Source organism: Phyllostomus hastatus, unplaced genomic scaffold (assembly GCF_019186645.2).
Source record: "Phyllostomus hastatus isolate PE091 unplaced genomic scaffold, TTU_PhHast_1.1 phas_contig_948, whole genome shotgun sequence".
In the NCBI taxonomy this organism is placed as follows: Eukaryota; Metazoa; Chordata; class Mammalia; order Chiroptera; family Phyllostomidae; genus Phyllostomus; species Phyllostomus hastatus.
In genome coordinates this window covers 9,825,754-9,831,958 of record NW_025333993.1, presented here as the reverse complement: position 1 = coordinate 9,831,958, position 6,205 = coordinate 9,825,754, and the positions used below count along the sequence as shown (strand labels likewise).

Sequence of the window (6,205 nt, the reverse complement as noted above, 5' to 3'; positions counted from 1 at the left end):
TACAGTTACACATGTGGAGACTTGCATACAGGTAAGATCTGCCCTCTGCCGTTGGAGAACCGAGAGGGCTGGTGGCCAGTGCCCCGCGGAAGGCCAGCGGACCAGGGAAGCCCAGGATGGAAGCCGCAGCCTGAGGGCAGGGGGAGGCGGGGGGAGAAGTCGCAGTTCAACCCCTGAGGCAGGAGGACAGGAGCCAACTAACCCCCACCCCCCACCTCCTGTTGCACGGGGGCCCTCCGGATCAGACGAAGCCCACCCGCCCCGCAGAGGGCGGTCTGCCTCCCTGGGTGCCTCAGTTCAAGCCCACCTCCCCCGGCGACCCCACCACGGAAGGGACGTGTGGTCGCGGAGTTCTGAGGCCGGGCAAGCTGGCATACACATGAATCACTGCAAGACGCCAGTAAAGGAAAAGGGTTTCTCCCAGCTGTTTCTCGTCTTACCTGAGCACAGGGATCCAAGATTCTTTTTTCAGAATCGGAGGTATGAAACTCAGGTCTCGACTGCAGTGACCTGTCACCTTCCGAGACGGAAGCACCCAATCGAGCGTCCATTCGTTCGCTCACGGAATAAAGGCGGGCACCCGCCCAGGGCCGGCGCGGGCGGGCAGTTAGGACGCCAGGGTGCGCGGGCGCGGAGAGCCCCCTCCCCGAGCTCCTCCAGTCCAGCCTCCGCCCTGGCGTGGGGCACTTGTTCAGACGCATAGTGGCCCTCAGCACGTGATCGTGTCTTATTTGAAGAGAGTTTTACTTTTTTTCTAGCCTGCTATTTACTTTTCTTATTTGCACTGACGAGCTCTCCCGTGCAGTGTTGACCGACAGTGGTGACAGTGGACACCGGGGTCGTGTGGGTTGTCTCCGGGCCAGACGGTCTTCACCACTGCCCAGGCTGGGAGCCCCAGGCTGTCCACAGAGGCCTGGTCACAGGTTGTCTCGGACCAGTCAGGAAGTCCCCTGCCACTGGTGTCTTGAGAGGGTTTTTTTGTTTGTTTTTTTTTTTTTCCTTTTAAATCGTGGATGGGCCCTAGCTGGTGTGGCTCATTGGGCTGAGCACCAGACTGTGAACCAAAGGGTCACCAGTTCAATTCCCAGTGGGGGCACAGGCCTGGGTTGCGGGCCAGGTCCCCAGTAGGAGGCACTCAAGAGGCAACCACACATTGATGTTTCTCTCCCTCTCTTTCTCCCTCCCTTCCTCTTTCTAAAAAAAAAAAATAAAGTCTTTAAACAAAATAAATCGTGGATGGGTGTTGAATTTTGTCAGATGTTATTTCCGTGTCTATTGAGCTATTTGGTTCTTCTGTTTTATTCTGTTAATACGGGGAATCACATTGGTCGGTTTCTGAACGTTTGACCAGCCCGCTGGCATTCCTGAATAAACCCCACTGGTCTGGGGGTGCCCTGCGGGTGCATCGCCGGATTCAGTTTCAGGGTTTTGTCAAGAGCGGTTCCTCCTCTAGGAGCGACACTGATCTGTCGTTTCCTTTTCTTGTGATGGTTCTGCTGTCGGAGAAGTCTGTCCTCATCAAATGGGTTAAGAAATATTTCCTTCCTTCTCCATTTTCTGAAGGCATTTGTGTAGAATTGATAGTATTTCTTCCTTAAGATTTTGTTAGAATTCACCAGTGAATCCATCTAGGCCTAAAGTTTTTGCTATAGAAGGGTTTTAATAAATCGATTTTAAAATTTTATATAGGGTTCTTCTGGTATTTTATTTCTTGAGTCAGTTTTTTTTTTTTTTTTTTAAACAACAGAAACTTAGCCTCTTGTAGTTCTGGTGGGAGGAGTCTAGAAGCAAGGCGTCAGCCGGCTGCCCCCTCCTGGAGTCTCCCGGGGTGAACACACTTCCCAGCCTTCGCAGCCGCCGCAGGGCACAGCCACCGTCAGAGGCTCCCGCCCCGACTCCTGTCACTGCAGCCTCCTGCTTTCGTCACCACCACGCCTTCCCGCGGAGTCTCTGGATAACCCTTGATAACCTTCGTTTCTGAGAAGTTTGTCTATTGAAAGGTTAACGACTTTTTGACTGTTTTCCACACAAGTCCCTTCTTGTTCTTTTCAAGGCCATGGTCATGCCTCCTCCTTTACTCCTGGTGCTGGTAGTTTATATGTTGTCTCCACAGCTTTCTCGTGCTACAGTGTCGTCAGAGGTTCGTCTGTTTTGTGGATCTTTCCGGAGGCACAGCCTTGGCGTTCACCGACTCCTTCTTTTGTTTGTGCCCTTTCTGATGCCTTTATTATTTCCTTTCTTCTGCTTGCTTTGCGTTCAATTGGCTCTTCATTTTCTAGTTTTTTTAAAGTAGAAGCTAAAATCATCGATTTGAGATTTTTTTTCTTTTGTAACGTAAGCATTTAAAACTTAAAACTTCTGCCCTGGCTGGTGTAGCTCAGTGGATTGAGCTCGGGCTGCGAACCAAAGCATCACAGGTTCGATTCCCAGTCAGGGCACATGCCTGGGTTGCAGGCCACGGCCCCCAGCAACCGCACATTGATCTCTCTCTCTCTCTCTCCCTCCCTCCCTTCCCTCTCTAAAAATAAATAAATAAAATCTTTAAAAAAACCTTAAAACTTCCCTCTTAAAATATTGATGTGTCGTGTTTCCATTTCTATTTAGGAAATATATTTCATAATTTCCCTTGCGATTTCTTCTTTTGTCCATGAGTTATATAGAAATGTATTGTTACATTTCAAATACTTAGAAATGTCTCAAGTATCTTTCTGTTGCTTCATGATGTAACTTCACTGTAGTCAGAGATTGTACTCGGTATGATTTCGATTATTTAAAATTTATTGAGACTCGTCTTACAACTCTGCCTGTCTGTCGCCTGTCTGGGTGACCGTCCCAGACACACTCGAGAGTCACGTTACTTGTCTTGCTGTCGTGCGGTGGGAGGTTCTGTGGGTGCCAGTCGGGCCCGGTGGGTGGGCAGCACCTAGCCACCCCTGTCTCTCCCTGTCCACTTCGTTTGTCAGTAACCCGGAGAAGAGACCTCCCGTCTTCTGCTGTGACTGTGGACTCGTCGCTTCTCCTTCCAGTTCCGCCCGTCATTGCTTCCTGTGTTTTAAATCATCATTATAGGGTGAATAACAGATTACGATGATCATTTCTCTTTGATGAATCGATCCCGTTTATCATTGGGAAAGCTCCCTCCCTCACCTGGGGTCACTGTGCCCCGTCCCGACGTCTGTTCTGTCTGACGTTCTTACGACGCGTCTCTGCGTGGTCTGGACCTCCGCCCTCCCGCCGGCACCCTGTCTGTGCCCTCGCCAGTCCTGTGCCTGCTGTCCTCCTGTGTTTCCCTTCTGCGTGCGTTTTATCAGCCCACCGTTCCTTGGCTTTGTTTGTGCTTCAGACCATCATTGTTCTTTTAAAGGCATTTAAAAACCAAGATAATGCTTTTTATATTTCCCCACATACTTAACATTTCCAGTGCCCTTCGTTCTTTTTTTTTGTTTGTTTTTTTGCTTTTATTTTTAATAGATCCAACTTTCCATCTGGTGTCAATTTCCTGCGCCCCGAGGACATATTTTTAGTGTTCTTATAGAGCGCGTTTGCCGTCAGTGACAGCTCTCTGTTTTTGTTTATGTGGAAGAGTCTGTATTCGCCCCTATTTTTCACAGATATTTTCAGTGGGTATAGAATGCTAAATTTACAGGGTTTTTGCCCAGCACTTCAAACGTGCTTTTCTGTTCTTTTCTGGCTTGCGTGGTTTCTCATGAGAAGTCTTGATAATTCTGTATTTGTCCCTCTGTCAGTAATTTGCCTTTTGTCCACTGTCTGAAAAGTTTTTCCTTCTATATTTACCAGGTTTTTAAAACTCCCTCAGGGTTCCGGGGCGGGGCGTTCGTTTGGCGGAGTCGAGGTCGCTTGCCTGGCCCTGGCCGGGGAGCTGCAGGCTGCCTACCAGTGTGAGTAACAGGAGGCAGAGCCTGCCTTCTGCCAGTATTTATGTCGGGGGACATAAACCCAAATTTTTATCCCAAACATAAAAGAAGGGGATTCAGAGGTTTTTCAGCCAAAACCGATGACGAACGCTTTTCCCGACCCATTGCACCCCCTTTTGTCAAACGGCTCTGCGATTCAGAAGAAGAGCCCCACCTCTGAAAGCAGCCTGTCCTTGGTCCAGGCCAAGTTTAATAGTGCTTCCCCCCCCCCTCCCCGCCACCCTTTGGCCAGGGATGTGTTCAGAAACTCAGGCCTGCGCCACGCAGCCCAGGGCATCGCTCTGACTTCGGAGGCTGGTTGAGAAACAGGCACCTGGCCCATTTTGGTCTCATGAGGTGCACGATGATGAGTTCTGGGAGGTTCTGGGGGCAAGTTCCTCACGTTTCGGAGAGCTGCAGAAAGCAAGCCAGCAGCATCTTCTCCATGGGACGATCTTGGTATCAGTCTGAGGATGAGGCTGCCACGGGCCTGGGAGCAGAACCAAGAGAATCCCCAAGAAACTGAGCTGGAGCTGCTGGATGAAACCATCCCTGAAGCCGGCCCTGCCTCTTGGGGTCAGGACAGCCAGTACATTTCCTTATTGCTGAAGGCAGTGTGAGCCGCGGTTTCTGTTCTTGGTGATGGCAAGTATCCTAACTGACTCAATACAGACTGTTCTGGCTGTGTAGCTCCTAGTGGCGTCTTCCAGAATCAGGCTCCTCTCTGTCCTGCAAGGTGGGAGGGCTGGGACCCGGACTAAGACAGCACCACAACAAATGTGACAAGCGATGTGGAAGGAAATAAATATTGATTGCATTAAAGAATGGTTGCAATGTGCGGTCTTTGTGATGAAGGAGAGGTACTTTGCTTACCAAAAGCCTTAAGTGCATTGACAGATCCATTCCAAGTAACGTAAACAAAATGAGGCTCCATTAAGCCTTTGGAACACACTCGTCTGCTTGCCTGGCAGGGGCGATGCTGGGACCACGAAGGTGGTTTTCCCCAGGGCGAGGGTCAGGCCCTGCACTGTGGACAGGCCGACCCTGGCAGGTCCCCCAACTTTGGGACCCCGAACACAGAGTCTGTGGTCATGGGGGGCTGTGTCTGCACCGTCCCCGGAAATAAAAGGAAGGAAATACTTGTACAAGTGAAATAATAAACTAACATATGCCTCATCCTATCCTTGGCCTCGGAAAGGGTCCAGGGTACCGGTTTGTGATGCGACCTCTGGTAGGTTAATTTGCTTTTCTGAATCTTAGATTTCTAGTCTGCAAAACAGCTGTTGTCAGAATCAGATTAATTCATAAATGTGAAAGATCGTTGCAGAGCCCAGGGGAGTGAAGAAGCAGGTTTTACGTTGGTCTGAGTTCCAGAGGGCTGATGGGGCCGCACTGGTCCCTCAAGACTTTCAGTCCTAGCACAGAAACTCCATTTCCTATGTTGATTGCTGATTTCCGTATTGAAAAAAATCTATCGGTGTGCATCTTTGCATGCGAGTACTTCCATAACTGGTATTTTATGAATATTTATCTTTGTTTGATAACTGAGCATTGAGTATAACCAACCTTTTGTCAGAGTGAATGGAAGTAACAAAACACTCTGAAATGCATAATTAAGATGAAATGCAAAAGAAAATGTGGCTGGGCAGCCTAGTTGGTTACAGCGCCGCCCCACATAACAGAACAGCAAGTGGCGGGGGTGGGGGGGTCCCGCTGCCCACTGCTGCCCCCTGGGCAGAGCTCCAGAAGCAGAGGGGTGGTGATGCGGGAAAGGAGTCTGTATTCAAAAGCGTCACAATTTTGGAATAACGGCTTTCCACATGCAGTAGTCACTTAGCCCTACCAATTAAGGCTACACACTTAACTCTTCAGTTACAGCTTTAATCACTTAACCCTATCAATTAAGGCTGAACTCTGACACCCGGGTTCTCCTATCGTTCCCCTGGTTAGTTTTTAGTTGTCTCATTTCTGTAGGGTTAATTTACAAACTAAAGATACAACATAAGATACAAAAGCTACACAGTTGGGGAAGAACGGCAGGCTTCTGCCTCAGAGCCCATCCCTTCTAGAACACCCAGAGAATAACGCTGCCAGCCTCCGCCAGGCTGGCCGGATCCCAGGCTGTGCCCGGAGTTCCTTCCCACCCAAAGCACCTCCCGCTGGGACACCCCCCCACCCCCCACCCCCGCCGCAGCACCGTCACCCAGGCACCCCCCGAGGAGGAAGAGCCTGAGGCCAGAGAGCCAGCCCTCCGTGTTTCCAGGCACTCGGGACAAGCGACTTCTCAGCCA

The 6,205-nt window shown here is 50.1% G+C and overlaps 1 non-coding gene across 1 annotated transcript; it reads left to right on the top strand.

The window, feature by feature from the left end:
• The first annotated feature begins 4,870 nt into the window (after positions 1-4,870).
• On the top strand, positions 4,871-5,034 carry LOC123828128. Its single transcript, XR_006787423.1, has one exon. It is a non-coding gene; the product is annotated as a U1 spliceosomal RNA (small nuclear RNA).
• The last annotated feature ends 1,171 nt before the right edge of the window (positions 5,035-6,205 follow it).